The 17,438-nt window shown below is 48.1% G+C and overlaps 1 long non-coding RNA gene across 1 annotated transcript in view; it reads left to right on the top strand.

Annotated features, from left to right (window-relative positions):
* Positions 1 to 691: 691 nt before the first annotated feature.
* Positions 692 to 17,438, top strand: part of LOC118214915 — a 31,792-nt gene continuing 15,045 nt past the window's right edge. The window contains exon 1 of the long non-coding RNA XR_004762716.1: positions 692 to 1,303. This is a non-coding gene — a long non-coding RNA (uncharacterized LOC118214915). The remainder of the gene's footprint in view (positions 1,304 to 17,438) is intronic.

The raw sequence follows: 17,438 nt of genomic DNA, 5'->3' as shown, positions 1-17,438 counted from the left end.
AGACGAAAAACCTTTAAATACCGTTGACAGTCGGGTGACGCCTCAGAACAGTAGGCTATTTAGTTTTCGCAGTCGACCGTGCGGTGAAGCATCTTTCAGTGTAATGTATGCGTCCAAACATTCGACCAAGGCTACATCCGGGCTATAACGTTTGTGGCCCTGTGGCACCCGTCCTTGGTCCTGGGGACCCCCTGAGCGTGCTGGTTTTCGTTCCAACCACAGTTGCAATCCCACAATTTTAATATGTTAATTTTTCTCAGTTATGCACTTAGAGGGATTATTTACCGTCACAAATCACGATACGTCATACTCGCATGCCACGAAGAATAACAATTTCACGTCCATATTGTGCTTATTGTAGGATATTGCAAACAATTACATAGAAAGAGGTAACAAATGTTTTTTAACCTATCAAATAAAAGACTGGGTGAATTAAAAGGCTGCTAATTAGATTTTCGAACACGTGTTTAAATGCGTAATTTCCTAATTATTCCCTTGCAATGCAGGTTTTGCTTGTCATCATTTGCTTTGTCTAGTTTTATCTACCAAGTGGTTAGTTTCAGTGGCCATGTGGCCACACTTTCACCAATTAGGAGCCTGAATCGCTATTTCTGACATAATATGGTTTAAGAGAGTAAGTGATCCCTCTAAACATAAATTGAAAAAATCTACACCTTTTTAAAATTCATGTATTGCAATTGTGGTTGGAACTAAAATCAGCTTGCACCCACCCTGAGGTTTAGAACCACTGTTTTAGCTTGTAATACGTAAAGCTCAATTTTGCGAGACGCAGCGCCTAACCTTCCAGTTCGCGTAAAAATGTGGCCGAACCCAAAATCCATGTAACCCAACAAAAACCCGAGCGCTACACGGAGCTTGATTCATTCTAACTGCGACAGAAGAAAGGGACTTTCTACTTGAATGCGAATCTCCCACTGCTGACAACAGTGACGGATTGGAGTTCGCTAGTTTTCAGGGGGTTCCAGGCGATGCAATTTCGTAAAGCCTAGACAGTTCGTTTCCGCGTTTACAAAAGAGCGTGAGCGAGCCCTTCTGTCGGCAGCGCACAAAGGGTGCGCACCTTTCACTTGGAAAGAAAGAGAGGGGAGAGTTAGCACGATAATGAACACGAGCAAGCTTACTAACGGGCTAAATTAGAACAAATATCATCGAAATTTGAAGGAAATAGCCACTGAGGAGACATTTACGACCACGCGCTGGCGATATCCTGTACAGAACCAGACCTTTTTACGGAGAGTGCGAAGTGTCCTCGCGACGTCCCGGCATCTAGGCTGTCCAACAGGTGAGAGTTAAAATACTTCTTTTAGGATTTTTTAAAAGAGTATGTTTGCTTCTCCTTGTAAATGACGAACATTCTGTTATGAAATGTAGTCTCGACTGATTTATATTTTGCCTAGTAAATGCTGGTTAGCTGGAAATACTGTTATCCGCGAACTTGACATTTCAAGAGTGAAACACATTAGGAGGAAACCTCAAGTCAAAAAGCGAAGGGGCGCCAGACCCTTATAAACATTTTTAATTTGGATTTAGACAACTTTGTTAAATTACAAAATATCGTTGTTCAATTATCGTTGCAGTAGCTATGTTAATTTGCAGAGCGGTCAAATGTGCAGGACACAGTGTGGGTTTAAAGAAAACAAGAAAGCATAGCAGTTATTTCCACGTTTGTGTTCTAAAATATTACGTTCATCTCCTGATATTTCTTCTCTCGTTTTCTCTAACGTTGAATTCTTTTAACCTTCGAACAGACTGGACCCCTAGCCACCGTATCTAAACGGTAATATAGCTTTCCTATGTAACGTTGAATAGCTTATAAAATAGGCTTCTTGCAGGCTAACCTAACATCGAATGTTTTCTTATTCGTCTCACAATTTTTTTTGGATACGTTAATTGACTGTCTCTCTTTTATTCGACCAATTAATATCGAATTAAAAAAAAAAACATTTATTCATAGATGTTTAGTTTTTATCTTCGTCGTTTGCTGGGTTAGCGTATAGATTGGAGCTAGTGATACGAATGAAGATATTGAGCTTCATACAATATTTCCGGTTATTTTGATTTTTGAAAGTTTCACGTTAAAAAATAACATAACATGCTGCTTTCCTGCAGACACATCTGCACTACGGAATGTGATGTCTGCCTGAGATGTAGGCCTATGTGAAATGATACGAGTAACTTAATTAGTCAATGCGTCGATATATTACAGCAAAGACTGCTTTGAACTGCAGTTAGTTTGCGGAAAGGAAGGCGTCAGTCTGTACCTCGTTACTGGCGGGAAGCATGCCTTGGGGGGTGCCTATGCTTGTGTATGGCGGCAGTGCATTGATTTGGCCTATGACGTGCGCAATTACATCGGTCTTACCTTTGCATAGCTTTTCTTTTTAATCAGTAGGCCTCAAAAATGTATGCACTTGTTGTTTCGCCGAGATCTTATTTGATTTCAGGCGTCCATTGTTTTGTTGTTGTTGTTGTATTTTTAGTATCTATCACACTTCCTCATCACTCAGTGTCCTCGGTTGTTTGTATTGTCGAAATAGGACGTCAGAAATGTCGAATGTTCCAAAATCACACAAAACAACAACAACAACATTATTTTCTCACGCAGTGTGCTGAATTGCAAGTGTGTAGCCAATTAAATCGCTATTATCGTTAAAAAGAAAGAACACTGAAGGAGTAGTTTATATGCTGTCAAGTCTACAGTAGCATCAACTCGTTCCTTCTTCCACAGTTAGACATTCAAACTGTAGCCTGCTCGCGCTTAAGAAATGTGCTGACGAAAGACAAAGACTCTTGATGCTCAAAACCCTGTTATTAGCCCATCTTGAATTATTATTAGATTTGCAGCGTTCGAGCTCCCTGTCAAACGGCAGGATTCGGTGTTAATTCAGCTGCACCAGATATTAGTCCAGTAGGTACTACATGCACTTTATTATAGTCGAAAGTATTCAGTCAGACTTATTTATTTATTTTTACACTGAACATGCTACTGTGTATTCCACCAAAGGTTATATAGCGCAAAACTGTGTCTACTCGTATTTTACAGTGGCTTCACTAAAGGCATTCAGTATGCCCAAACAGCTCAGTACGTATGGTTCAGACCTGGAGTTTATCTGAAGTAGCCCATGTTGACCGTTGGGGCTGTCAAGCTGAATTTAAGTTGTCATCCTCCAGATACCCCTTGTAGGTACCCCACATTTGGCAACTGGCTGGCAATGAGCACATGCACAACTAATGATCTGATAAAGGGTGAAGGAATGATTAAATCTTTTATATAACTGAGGCATTGGTCAGTGCACATAGTCCTGTTGAAAAAGTGGATCACTCAAATTAACGCTCATTTTTAAACGAGCCTGTGGTAAACGGAGGGATAGTTCCAAGGCCTAATGAACTGCACAAGGTGTGTTTATCGCGGAACTGCTGATTTACGTACAGATCAATCTGAAGGGCTGATCAAAGCTGCTTATGGCATGTCTGCTGTTCCCAAGTAGTCCACAGATTGGAAAGATCGTTATGTTTTGCGAGGACAGTCTATTATGGATGGGATGATTTTTGTCATTCTAGCAGACGTGCCTGTACCTGCACACCGTGGATTAATCCTTGGACAGTGGTTAGAGGGCATTGTGAAATGTTTAACTGTATTTCAGTTTGAATAAATTGGTTGAGTTTTTGTCTTGGCGTACATTGACAGTGCGCTGGTTTGTGGGTTGAGAAAGGGAGGATTCGGGGAAACCTACAATAAGCAGAGAAATGCACAAGCAGTAAAGCAAGAACAAAAAACTCAGGATGTTACAAACCTGGACAATTGAAAGAGAAAACAGGGTTCAGCCAGTCAACCAGCTCAAATTTCAGGAGTCTGTCAGGACTTTTAACCTTAAGCTATTTTTATAGCTTAAGGTTTAGCTATATTTACTGGATTTTTTTCCTTTACTTAAATGTGTGAAATTCACAGCTGCTCCGGTTTTAGCTGTTTTTGTCTTTAGCTTTTCAATATTAAATAAAAAAAATTAAAACGATAAATTTCGCATCCAGTGTGGGGCTGAGCATGCCCATTTCCCACCCTAATTCGGAACGGCCAATCATCTGTAAGCGCAGCCCTGCTCGTACAGTACGTGAGCCCAACTGCCGATTCGGGAGAGCGTCGACATTTCCGCGGTTCGCGGTCCGAAAGGCGCGTTGTCGCCAGTCTGCTTCCTTTCCCATCGCGCCCTGCGGCTGAACTCTCGTATTGTGGAGTCGGAGGAAGACCTTTTTTTAACGTGGCTTTCACACGCAGTCCACGGGCGCCGGATCAGCCAGTGGGGAGCGCTAGCGAGCGACGCAGTGCGTACCCCTTATCTGACTGAACCCTCCCATACCCTGGGCAACACACAATCACCAACGCTGTGGGTCCCTCTGTGGACGTGATGACACATTTCTTGTTTAGAGCCTGACATTACAAACGTGGTATTTCAAGGCGGAACCGTTGGAACTTTCATGCTGAATGGCAGAAAGGGCCTGAGAGATGAGAGGGACCGTAATGATATCGCCGCCCTGCTTCTGTGGGCCGAGATGCCCCGCACCCCAGAACACGGTGTTATCCCTCCCGCAGCGTAGCGTTTCGCCATTTCCCTATTTCAGCTCGTTAAAAGCAATTTACCTGATCGTTATGGGAGAAGGGAAAAGGTGAAAGTGGACAGTGCTCTACCACCTGCTGGTCCTGCTGCTTAATTCGTTCCCTGTGAAGGAGGAATGGCTGTGCACAGCAGGCCGTGCCTGGTGTTAGGCACTTCCTTCCTCTCTTCTCTCTCTCTCTCCTGCCGTATCTCTCTCTCTCTCTCTCTCTCTCTCTCTTTCTGTGAGAGCAATTGAACGATGTGCTCCCGTTTCTCCACCACACGCACGCCCACACTCATAGACGCACGTGCACACACATACACACTCACGCATCCCTGCTGGAATGCTGTTCTTTCCAGGGTGGAGCTTCCTGGACTGCCACCCACAGGGCTCCTCAAGTCCTTCCTTTTCCCATGGCATGACATTATTTGCATTTTTGCCCATTATCTTCCAGTGAGAAATTTGTGTGATTTTTTTTTTAAATAAAATTTTTTTTTTCCATTTTAGGCTTGAAATTTGAGTTCAAGTAATGCATCCACTGGACGTTTGGGAACAAAGAGCTCGTTTAAATCGCATTTTTACTTGGGGGAAAATGGATGTTGGTGCCCAGTGCGGGCAGTCATTTGAATACTCGCGGAAGGGCTGTTTCTGCATGTTGAGAGCGAGAGAGAGAGAGAGAGAGAGCGCATGGTTACCTCACCTACCAGCAATGTGCTGCTTGTGCTTTTTGAAATGCTGTATGGAAGGTCATCTGACTGACGGGCTGTAGCTGGAGAGAGGGCAGGGAGAGTGACGGTGGTCACAGCGCTCAGCCTCTCTCTCTCTCTCGCTCTCTCTTTCTCTCGCTTCGCGGGTCGCTGATGGTGCCGCTGGGCCCTGGGTGCTCTCTCTCTCCCTCTCCCCCTCGCTCCGCGGGTCGCTGATGGTGCCGCTGGGCGCTGGGTGCTGACTCTGAGGCACAGTGTGGCTAATCCCTGGGAGCGGAGTCTGGACTAATCTGACCCATTAACTCCGATTACAGGCCCGTGGGTCCCAGGCTCACTGCTGCAGGACCAATGTTGAGCCTGTAGAGTGTGTCTGCGCTGAGTATATCGGTTAATTGTTTTGTGGTCAGTTTACCCCCCCCCCCCCCCCCCCATAATTGCTGCTTCATGTGTGTACATTTATCTGCGAACTAGGTTGGGTTACAGTAAACTTCAGCTCGTGTGTCAGCCTAGAAGGCATCATCAAATAATGCAGCATTGTCGTTGAATGCTTTTTAGGCTATGGTAGCTTCAGATCTATTTTTATAAAAAGGGACGGCTTGCCGAGCTCTTATCTCCGTGTATCTCAGGTCAGACAGAACCATTACCCTGGTGGGTGGAGTGAAGATAACCTTTTAGGAAAGACTAATGCAGGAACTCCCTGGATTTCCTCTTGCATTGTTCACCACTGAGGGTAAGGAACTTCCATAGAAAAAGTTAGCGGTATAATGGCATTAGCGCCCTGGACTTTGAAGCCGACAATGGCATACTAATCACAATCACAAGCCACAGGACTGCTATTTCCACCACGTTAACTCAAAACAATATAATATTTCATAATATGCTTAAAATTCTAATTTGGGTGGTAGTTTTGGATGATAATAAATCGGGGCTATATTCAGTATCTTCGCTAAAATATCTCAGGAATATAAATGTACCCAATTTGTTGATGTCAAAAAAAGAATTCTATTAAATGTATGAAAAGGTTCTGCAGTTCCAATATAGTTCACCCGATTATGGATATGAATACCTGCTTATTAAAGCGGACAGTTGGCACTTTAATCTCATATTCATTGTTTCATTTCTAAAGAAGAGTGAGAGGAATTATAATGAAACTGTAATGTAATGTAATTTCTTTCTACTCGTACATATGTGACTATATTTAATAATATAATTCTTAAGACACCTAAAGACATTATTATAAGTAAAATTAAGTATTCACCCCATTTGTATTAGCAACTTAAATTTGGCTAGGTGGTATTCCTGGTATGTTCTTGAGGCATATGCGAGGTTCACTTGTGTTCGTTTAGAATCCGCCCGTGTTGAATTGCATGATCACAGAGTAAGTAGCGCTTGAATATCGTTTTGTGAGATCTCAGAGGTGTCAGCCAGTCATATCAGGTCATGCTGTCATGAAAGCCAAGGAGCTGAAACGGGAGAACCTGTCCAGAGATCAACTATTTCTTTTACGCTCGGCAGATTTGGCCTCTGTTGGAGAGTGGCCAGTTCTGAGAAAAGCAGCCGTTAAGTCATACCTGGAGATTGCTAGAAGCCAGGAAACTTCTGAAAGAAGATGCTGTGGTCTCATGAGACGTTGAGAAGTTGAGCTCCTTTGCCCGAAAGCCGAACTCTACGTTTGGCGCAGAACCAAACCTGGCCTACACCCAGGTAGCACCACCCTCACTGCCATGCAGGGTGCTGGCTATATGGTATGGTGGAGTTTCCTTTTGTCAGGGAGGGACTGAGAAGCATGTTGCCATCAAGGGCAAGATGAACTGAGCCAAACAGTAAAATAATGGAGGTGAAACTGCTTCAGTCTGCCAGCGATCTGTGTTTGGAGTGTAGAGTTTTGTTCCAATGGGATAGTGTCCAGAAGCGCGTGGCAAGCAGAAACACTAAGTAGGAGCAGTCCATCGAATATCCTGACTGAAATCCCATTAAAATCTGTGGTGTGACTTGACAGTTTCTGTCCACTGACGGTCGACATCTAACTTTGCGGAGTTGGGAGAAAATTTAAATGAAGAAATGTTGTGCGGGGGAGTGGGTGAATACTTTTTCAACTTTAAATGCTAGACTTTCGTTATGTTCCATAAATGTTGAATACATTTTTTTTCTTTCTTTTGGCGTCAGTAGTGTTTCATTAAATGTGTTGGTGAATGGGGAGGTGAGGAAAACATTTCAGTTAAGATTTTAAGGAGCAAAAGGAAGAAGTTCAGGAGGTTGAATACCTTCTGAAAGCACTTTAGCCATTAAATGTGCTTCAGTGAAGTATATACCTGGCATCTCCATTAAGTAATGACTGCAAATGTTTAATGACAGACAGATACGACCTATTTTGCATTCTTTCCTCCCACATATCTGAAATATTATGCTTTGGGACTCCTGAAATTGCACATGCATTAAGACAAACATGCAGGAAAAAAAAAAAAGTTTCTGCCTGTTTAGTCACTGCAAAAGGTATGCATAGCACCTTAGTAGGAGCTGAATGTCCTAATTCTACAGGTGTTAAGAACTGTGTGGTGACACCAAGTCTAGACAAATCCCTATATGGCTTAGAAAAGAAAAGTTATTTATTTTTTATCCCCCCCTATTATGAGTGTCCGCACCTGGTGAGACCTGCTGCGCACTCCCATTGGTCGACTCGAGTTTTATCCCCCCCACCCCCCACCCCCTTTAGTTGGGGGTTTGAACGCCTTGCCTTGGCACCTTTTGAGCTGTGACCCCTTCTCTCTGTTTGTTACCTTCTCGGCTTTCTCCAAATATGCAGTACTGTGGCATTATACCCATCTCATGTTCATTTCTCATAATAATAGTGACATGTGAAATGTTAAATACTAAAAAAAAAGAAAAGAATGTAGTATGAGTGAGCTCATCCACCTGGCTGGGCCAGGTGCAGGGCAAAGGAATGAGACTATGAGAAAACAAGGGATACCTGCACACCAGCAAGTGCTCCCTTATGGTATATTCTATACTTTCTCAAAATACCATCTACTTAAAATGCTCAGCCACATTTCACTCTTTGACTGCAGCTATTATTTGCCGTGTTTTGCATATTCAGTGACCCGTGTTTATAAAACGCAGGACGACATTAAACCCAGAATAATTTTTGTGCGCGTCAGATTGTGCCGGTGTATTTTTGAAGGAACCGTGTACCCTCGCAGACCTAAACAAATAATTATCCACGCGCTGGAATACGTAAACAGTCCAGGGCGTAAACACAACAGCATATACTTACATACAAAATGTCTGCCTGGGCTGTCAGACAGTGACACAGGCTGTCATTATAACCATCGTACCAGAGGAATCCGTGTCTACACCCAGCCGAAAGTCAGGGCTATTTTTGGGGCTTCCTACGTCAGCACCCTTTGGTGAGCACCTTGTGAACATCACTTACCTCCCTGGCTCGGGCTCAGAATACAGACCTTTGTGCATAGCGTGCTATTTGAGGCTCCCCTTGCTGAGTGAGTGGCAGATTTATTTTGTCCACTATAAAGGACACAGGGCTGCTTTGGGAATATTAATGAGATTGCTCCTTGCTTCTGCTTTCCAAGTATTTATGGCTAAAGACCTTTTAAATGTCCTTTGCGTTGTATACTTCTGACGTCTTTGCCTGGTGGACTATGTGGGGAAAAAGAACCTGATAAAAAAAAAAAGATTAACTTTATTATAATCTTCAGGTGTGATTGGGGGTACCGAAATGACCGTGAGAACTTTGTCGACGTTTAGGCTCGTAGCGTTTTCCGCTAAAGCGTTGGACGAGTTCGCCGCAGCGGACGCGCACGCTGACACTAAGCCCCTATCGCAAACGGAGGGGTCACATTCGTGCACTCGAGCGGGGGCGAGGGTCTGTAGCGGCGACGCCAGCAGGTGAGGGGGTGTGTGTGTGTGTGTGTGTCTGTGTGTGTCTGTGTGTGTCTGTGTGTGTGTGTGTGTGTGTGTCTCTGTGTGTGTGTCTCTGTGTGTGTGTCTGTGTGTGTGTCTCTGTGTGTGTGTGTGTGTCTGTGTCTGTGTCTGTGTGTGTGTGTGTGAGTGTGTGTGTCTGTGTCTGTGTCTGTGTCTGTGTCTGTGTCTGTGTCTGTGTCTGTGTCTGTGTCTGTGTCTGTGTGTGTGTGTGTGTGTGTCTCTGTGTGTGTGTCTCTGTGTGTGTGTCTCTGTGTGTGTGTCTCTGTGTGTGTGTCTGTGTCTGTGTGTGCGTGCGTGCGTGCGCGCGTGCGCGCGTGCGTGTGTGTGTGTGCTAAACCGGGATCAAAGAGCTCATTCTTCCCTGCGAGGGCGGACGCAGGGTAATGACGCTGATGAGAGTGTCATTCAGGGTCCCTGTAAATCTCCTAATAAACGCTGTCCCGTACAACGGCCTGTCCTGATGGCGGCCGGCCCACTGCAGGCATATGAGCAGCTGCTGATAGGGCTCATTTTTACGCCTTCTTTTTGTGTCTTTTATTTAAAGAGCGGGGCTGACCAATCTTTTAGGGTTTTTTTTTGTTACTTTACAGATGGGGGGTAAAACAGAGATTTACAGACGGGGTGATAGTACTAAAAGTGCCGTATCTGGGACACGGGACCGCGTGGGTGTGATGGCGTAGGGGTTGAGACCGTGGCGGTCTCCTCCTTTTGGGTCTTTCTGGGCCTGAGAGAGAGAGAGAGCGGCTGGGGCTCCCGTCCCACTGCTGTGTCTGGTCACGCCGTGTATTTCCTTTGTTTAAAAAAAAAAATGTGTTTTTTATTTTTAGAAATTAGGCACCCAGCGTGGGGCTGAGCATGCAGAAATCCCTCCGTAATTTTGACATGTCCAATCATCTGCAGCGGGAGATATTAATGCGCAAACCCCACAAAAATTTATGAAATGGTTCCTGTGTGCACAACTATATGAGGAGAATGATGGTGTTGAGACACAGACCGAACAAGTGCCTATGAACGAAATCTTGATGATAATGTGCTTTTAAATTCCTTCTACACTATGTAAACGTAACTCAGAAAACAAGGTAGCAAGCTCATAAAAAGCTGCTTTTTTTCAGGTCAGCTAACCACATTGAATGCTGTCACTTGAGATACTGGTCAGCTGAACTGGAGATAGTGGTCATACTGATGCATACTACAGTACGAGTTCAACAAAACAAAAAAACAGCTGTCCAGTTAGCCCCAAATTAGCCTTTAATGAGGAGCACTGCAGCTTCAGGCAGGGCTGTCCTAGATACAGACACAATTGGTTATTTGAAAGCGCTGTGTGTTTGTTTTCATACAAACCATGACCCGTGTAGCTGGCTGTGCGGAGCCGCATCCTTGCGATGAGCTGAGCTGAATTGCGTCGGGCGTAGCGAACAGGATTACACATGGCTGAGGGTTTCGGGCACTGAGTTGATTGGATCCTTTTGTCTAACTGCTGCCTTTTTTTTTTTTTTTCTTTCTTTCCATTTTTCCCCATTTTTCCCTTTTGTCCTTCGGTTCGGGGCAGTTATTAAAGTAACGGGGACAGTCGGTTCCGTCCGTTCAGTGGCGTTTACGTTGCGGTGCGTTTAGTTTAGGCCTAAACGCACCGGCACAGAAAGAGAGAGTTGCTGCTGCTGCTGGTGTCGTGTTGAGCAAAATTAAACAGCGAATGTCGGGGGGCTGTTGCTAAATATATTTCCGCGATGTTTTCACCGTGGCCGGTGGGAATGCTTTTTTTCTCAAGGTGCTCTAATGAGGTGAGCGTGAGCGTGAGCGCTCTCGTGTGGAACGCGGTGATTTTGGGGGCCCTCCGGACCGCGGGGGCCGGGAGGCTGAAGAGTTTTCCAGTTAATTTCTGTCATGTGAAGTGCCCTAATGCTGCGCCACTCAGGGGCACTTAGCCGTGAGATTGTGAAAAGGGCTCTCTACTTCATAGTTTGCTTAATTGGTCCATTTCCCAGGTGCTCAACCCCCCCCCCCCCCACCCCCACCCCATCCACACAGTTCCTTTTCGTTGGCCAGCTGTTGTAGTAGACCTGGGACACAGCCTTTCTCTGTCATCCGAGGACTATGTCCCTGGACACACACACACACACACACACACATACACACACACTCACGACATGTACACCTACGCACACATACCGATACACACACACACTCGCGCACGCACGCGCACGCACACACACACACACACACACCGCTCATTCCAGCACATGGACACAGGGCTCTCCTGGAACGGGTTTCGGCTGATCGGTTACATACTGCAGTGTGTGTGCGCGCGCGTGGGTGTTTTCTCTTCTCCCTCCATCTCTCCCTCGCTCCCTTTCTCCCTCTCTCTCCTTCTCCGCTCGGCGTTCTTTGTGCTCGTGACAAAAGGGCGTTGCGTAATGCTAATAGCGCCCCAAGTGGAGAGGTGCCTCAGACGATGCCGCTTCCGCCCCCCCCCCCCCCTCGCCCCTCTGCAGCGCCGGGCGGGGCTCTCCTCCGTACCCTTAGACGTCCCGAATGGGGAGGACAAGCTGCTGGGGCTCGGGCTAATTGGGGTGGAGGGGGAGGAGGGGGAGGAGGGGGAGGAGGCGGGGGCGGGGGCGGGGGTGTTTTCGGGCTTCGTTGGCAGGTGTGCTGTTCGGTGAGTGATACGTGCGAATGTGCTCTGTGTTTGTGCGTGAGTGCTGTGTGAGGGTACTGTGCGCGCGCTGTGTGGTCCTGCTCAAGTTGGGCGGTGGTGGGAGAGCACAGCGCTGTCCTTTCTGGCTGGGGTGAGTAGGGTCTTTCGCTGGAGCTTAAGGTTTAGCACGGTGAAGATGGTCAGCGATGGATTTTTTCTTCAGGACTGCGGGGCTGGTTTGTGATATAAGGATCAGGCGGCCGGTGTCAGGAAGCTGGGGATGTGGGGTTCATCGGATGGCCAGGTTTGCAGAACGCCTGGTCGGGTTTGCAGAGACAGTTTGATTGTACTGGCTGCCCCTCTCAGCTCTGGGTGAATGCAGTTGAAATCTGAATCCTACCGTGAACTTTAGTTTATTTTTTTCCTTGTTGGTTTTCCTGAATCTTTTGTCTATGTGCGATGGATGTGTCAGGATAAGTGTGTCCTGCTCTGATTTAACCTGTTCTTATAGGATGCGGAGCTGGAGCCAGTCACACTTGTGTTGTGTTGTCTTTACATGCTTCCGGGTTTCCTGTGTGTCTGCTGTGGCCTTCGTGTCTTTTATAAGGACTGTGGCGGTCTTGGCAGTGACCAGTATGCACAGGCAGACAGACACGACTGTGCAACATGGGAAAAAAAACATGGCTCCTCAAACTGTGTTTGTTACCTTTTGTAACCAACATCCATCCAATGGCTAGCTCAGAAACGTGTGTGTGTGAGTGGTCGTGCTCGGAACACTGATTCAATCGCAGTAATGCTGCTGCTAGACAGACAGCAAAACGGCATGTAATGTTTTGTCGGAATATCGGAACCGTCGCAACCCTGGGGCGGAACCCTCGGTGCGGTGGATACTGTGAGAACACTCTATTGTGCCGGTTTGAATTCAGTGACCTTGCCGCTGTGTGAATGCAGGAGCGAAGGCATCGATGTAGCCGCAGCGGTTCTGGTGATTTGCGGAGAATCGTTTCTTATTTTTAAATTTTCTGAAGCTGGGTTTTGCCAGTTGCACTGGATCAGACAGGTGGTTGGAGGGATAGACACGGCTTGTACACCAGAGCACCCCAGGATTAGATGCTTTTAGAGTGAGGGATTATATCAGCTAACATTGTTAATGATATTATGATCACATCAGATGTAACATAAATACAATATTTGATGCTAGAGTCCAGACCAGTGGTAACCAATCTGGTTCCTGGAGATCTACCCTCCTGTAGGTTTTCACTCCAACCCTAACAAAGCCACACCTCATTCAACAGCTAGAAATCTTGTTCAGCTGCTAATCAGTAGAAGCAGGTGTGCCAAATTAGGGTTCAAATGAAAACCTACAGGATGGTAGGTCTCCAGGTACAGGGTTGGTTACCACTGGTCTAGGCTCTAGCATCAAATATTGTATTTGTGTTACATTTGAATTCTGATCTCTTAAGATGTTGAAGAATTTCTCTGTGGTTCTTGCTTTGAGTATTGTTACGCTGTGGACCGCGTGGCATGGATCCTGGCATCCCAACCCCCGGCTGGCCCTCATGGCGTGCGGGGTATGGCAGGGCAGTGAAGAGCTGAGGCTCGCCTGGCCTCGCTGAATACGCTGAGAGGAAGTGCTCGGGGGCGGCTGCAGCGAGAGAGAGAGCGAGAGGGAGGGAGAGCGAGAGAGAGAGAGAGCGAGAGGGAGGGAGAGCGAGAGAGAGAGAGAGCGAGAGGGAGAGAGAGAGAGAGTGAAACAGGCGTGCTTGGCGGATATGACACTTGTTTAGAGAAGAGAAAAAAAAAAAAAAAGAAAGGCGCGCGGCGTGTCTCCAGGGAAACGAGGCAGCGCGCGGGCTGCTGGAGCCTCGCCGCGCCGCGCCCCTCAGATCGGCCCGGTCGCCACGGCGGCCGTCGTGCGCCACGCGGGCTCACCTCTCTCACAGAGACAGCCGAGCCGCGGCTTCACAGTGAGCCTGCATTCCTCTTCTGCTTCACAGAGAACCTGCACCCCTCTACGGCTTCACAGTAAACCTGTACCCCCTCTGTGGCTTCACAGTGAACCTGCGCCCCTCTGCGGCGTCACAGTGAACCTGCACCCCTCTACGGCTTCACAGAGAACCTGCACCCCTTTTGTGGCTTCACAGTGAACCTGCACCCCTCTACAGCTTCACAGAGAACCTGCACCCCCTCTGCAGCTTCACAGTGAACCTGCACCCCTCTACAGCTTCACAGAGAACCTGCACCCCTCTGCAGCTTCACAGTGAACCTGCACCCCTTTTGTGGCTTCACACTGAACCTGCACCCCTCTACGGCTTCACAGTGAACCTGCACCCCTCTACGGCTTCACAGAGAACCTGCACCCCTCTGCAGCTTCACAGAGAACCTGCACCCCTCCACTGTCCGTCCCTGCGCCTTCTTATTTAATCCCAAATCACTGCGTGATTAAGGTCTGCTTCAGGACGTGTGTTCTGATCGGGTCTTCGTCTCTGAATCTTTATCTGTTCATCTGCTTAGCTGTGTCTATTTCATCACTTTCTCCAGCATATGCAGTAAGCCTTTAAAATGACGTTTAATATGATGTGTGAAAGTATATTGTGTAATAGGTCCGTCGGTTGGTGTGATTGTGCAGTGTAGTATTTGCCAGGGATTTTGAGGCTCAGGGCCCTTTTGTTTCCTCATAGGTAAGACTTCCTGCTGAGGCCACGGCACAATTAAACTTAGACTCGAACTGGCAACCTCTGGTTCATGATGTCCAGGTGCGACACCACAGTTCTGTGGGTTCAGATGATTTTGCAGGGGGGTCGTAAAGAGCCCTGAGGTCAGGGGTCAGGGGTCAGGGGTCGGTCTCTCGTGGTCGTGGCTGCGGCTGCTTATCAGAATAGTTTTTCTTCACGTCTCTTGACTGATTCAGCTCTGAGGCAGCTCGTTTTGAGGAGAGGCCCCGTGCTGTGCTGTTGGTGTGACTGTGACGGTGGTTAAATTTGTGCTGTGTGGGTCTCAGCCCGAGGCCGGGTTGCAGAGATCATGGTGTGACATGCCACATTTACGGCCCTGCAGTTCCCCCCCAGTTCCCCCCCCCCCCGCCCCTCAGGACTATAGGGCTGCAGTCTCAGACCTGCTGTGCTGCGTCAGTGTGCTCCGGGCTACAGGCTGTAGCAGATGGCAGCGCAAATGAGTAGAACACACGCTCTGTCGTCTGTCCCACCATCTCGCCCTTCTGCCTCATGTGACTGACTCCAAAACTGACGGATCGCGACCCTTTTAACCGCGTGGGTGTGTGTTCACTAACGTCAGCAGGTACTGCAAACCGTTCTCACGCCTCTCAGCAAAGACCACCACAGCCACTGCTGTCTTCGGGGGGGGGGGGGGGTTAGGGTTAGGGTTGGGGGGGGGGTGGGGGGTGGTGGTGTCTGCACGCTGGCGCGTTTGGTTTCCGTGCCGACTGGCGCGTTTCACCCACAGGCTTGTGTGTGCAGTGCCAGGTGTGAGCGTGTGCTAATGAGCTGCGGTGACGTCGGCAGGCTTTGCCCCGGCACGTTCTCTCTCTCTCTCTCTCTCTCGGAATGAAGCTCCAGGCTGCTCTTCGGAAGAATCGAGGAACGGCTAGACCGCACTCTCGTTACGCGACTCGCTGGGAGGGCCCGGCAGTTTGGCTTCTTCCTCTCTCTTCCTGGGCGGCTCAGCTTCTCGGCCCCCTTGTGCCTCTGTGTGCAGGGTTACGTTACATTACATTACAGGCATTTAGCAGACGCTCTTATCCAGAGCGACTTACACAACTTTTACATGGCATTTTTCTTTTTTTTTTTTTTCTTTTCATTGTATCCATTTATACAGCTGGATATATACTGAAGCAATTTCGGTTAAGTACCTTGCTCAAGGGTACAACGGCAGTGTCCTTACCCGGGAATCGAACCTGCGACCTTTCGGTTACAAGACCAGTTCCTTACCCACTGTGCTACACTCCGTCCTCCGGGTTAGAGACGGGGGGGTTAGGGACTGGGGGGGTTAGGGACTGTTGGGGTTAGGGACTGTTGGGTTTAGGGACTGGGGGGGATAGGGACTGGGGGGGTTAGGGATGGGGGAGGGTAGGGACTGGGGGGTTAGGGACGGGGGTGACGTTATACTGTGTGAACCAGAAGGGAGGTGACTGATCAGGCTGTGCGTGAACGCGTGGGCGCCTCAGGCATTTTACATGTAACTTCTTAAATATTGGGTGTAACTTTGTCGTAGGAGGGGCAGTTAATGGGAAGAGAGTTCACTCTTCCCTGGAAAACGAAGTGCTCTGTGCTGAATTCGCTGGGAGTTGGAATTGGCTCGGCCCTGGTTGTCCTGGGAGATGAGAGATTTGACGGCGTTCCTCCTCCTCCTCCTCGCTGGGCGATGGCGGTTCTTTTCCCAGAAGGCACTAGGCCTGATAAACCCGCAGCGCAGAGCAGAGCGTACAGACCGCTTAACGGACTGTGCGCTGCCAGTTACTCCTCAGGATGAGAGGTTGTCCGTAGACAAAGCCGTAAAGGCCTTTCCCCCGGTCTGCACTTTCCATGACATCATCACTGCTGCTGCTGGCCCCTGTTTTAATTGTAAAACGATCTGCAGTCCTGGGCTGTGCTCGGGGGGGGGGGGGGGGGGGGGAGGGGGGATTTCAGTAAGTTAAGAGGAGCAGCAAAAGTGCTGGAAAAAACGTTTGGAAAATCCTGTGACTTTGAACGAAGCAGCATCATCACATCACGGTGTTGTAGAATGGTCACACACATCAACCGGCCATGGAACACCTGTGAGATGAAGTTCCGCAGTCCTGCGTTTCTGAAGGCGATGCGTTTCGCTGTAACAGTCTGCCTAGTCTTAGTGTTGTGTCGAGACAGCAGAGTCTGGGAGCAGGGAATCAGACGGGCTGCTCCCAGCAGCGGATTTGGGTTTATTTTTCCTAATAAAAGAGAAACTACGCGGAGTGGTTTGGCTGACGTGTGTCGTGTTGTGTTCAGTATGAAACCCCTCCCCACACGGTCAGGGTTTGTTTTGTTTATTTATTTAGAGGGCTTGTTTTGTTCACGCGTGCGAGCGCTCGCGTTACTGTAATCAGATAGAACACCGGGCGGCCGCCGATGGAGTCCCCCCCCCCACCCCCCCGCCTACTGAACGTGGAGAGGAAGTGGGGAGAGGTTCTGCCATGCTCTGCAGTGCAGTGCAGTCCAGGGGAAGGGTGTAAATTCCTGTGGATGTGCGGTTTTTAAACGACTCAGCCTCACTGGGGGGAGAGCCGGGCCTGTCCTCTCAGTGGCCTTCCACAGGGGAAGAGTTCAGCACTGTGGAGCCACTTCAGTTCAGGAGCTGGGGATCGTGGGTAATGTGCCATGGGCAGGGGATCAGGCTCCTGTGGATCCGGTCCAACCGCTGCCGCTCCGTGCCGTCGCTTGAAACGGGAGCGGATGCTTTCAATTACCGATTTCACAGTGGTGCTAAAAAATAAGCCCCGGTCACAGATTTAAACGGGAACAGGTGCCCGTCCTGTGAGGCCCTGACGCTGAATGACAGTTGTGAACAAC

Source organism: Anguilla anguilla, chromosome 16 (assembly GCF_013347855.1).
Source record: "Anguilla anguilla isolate fAngAng1 chromosome 16, fAngAng1.pri, whole genome shotgun sequence".
Lineage (NCBI taxonomy): Eukaryota > Metazoa > Chordata > Actinopteri > Anguilliformes > Anguillidae > Anguilla > Anguilla anguilla.
This window is presented reverse-complemented; position numbering and strand designations above follow the sequence as displayed.